Source organism: Arachis ipaensis, chromosome B6 (genome assembly GCF_059453495.1).
Source record: "Arachis ipaensis isolate K30076 ecotype BB chromosome B6, ASM5945349v1, whole genome shotgun sequence".
Taxonomy (NCBI): domain Eukaryota; kingdom Viridiplantae; phylum Streptophyta; class Magnoliopsida; order Fabales; family Fabaceae; genus Arachis; species Arachis ipaensis.
The window spans coordinates 30,220,430-30,221,119 of NC_142441.1; positions in this window are offsets into that span (position 1 = coordinate 30,220,430).

A 690-nucleotide genomic window follows, 5' to 3' on the forward strand; every position below is an offset into this window, starting at 1 on the left:
ACATGTGCGTACGCACACATGCTGATTTTCCTCTTGTGCGTACGCACACATGGCTGTGTGGTTCTTGTGCGTACGCACAGGTGGTTGTGCACACGCACACTCCAATGTGTGCTTCTTCTTTGTTTTCTTCATGCTTTCTCCCTTTATACATGCTTCCTTCCACTTTTGCCTTGCCAAACTTGCCTCTAGGACCTAAAATCACTCAACAAACATGTCATGGCGTCGAATGGCATAAAAGTGGGATTAAAATCACTAATTTAAGTACAAAATAGCATGTTTTCACAATTAGGCTCAATTTAGGGAGAGAACATAAAAGCATGCTATTTGGATGAATAAATGTGGGTTTAAGTGATGAAATCCACTCAAATCAAACCAAAATATACCGAAAAATATGGACTCATCACATATCATCTTTCCTTTTCCTAGGTTGCTGTTGTTTTTCGGCAGGGCTGCTGCATTAAACAGAAAATAGTTCAAAAACAACCCATTAAAATTAATAAAAAGAATTTTTATGTGCAACTTACTCATTATCAGAAACTTCATAGATATAGTCATCATTAATTAACTATTCAATAACAGAACTTGTAACAGACAACGTAGGTTCTGGCTCCATTTTCCTCGGTGAAAATATCTCGACAGCCTGCTTTTCGGGTTCCGGAGGGCAGCTGTAAGAAACAGAAGAGATAAAAC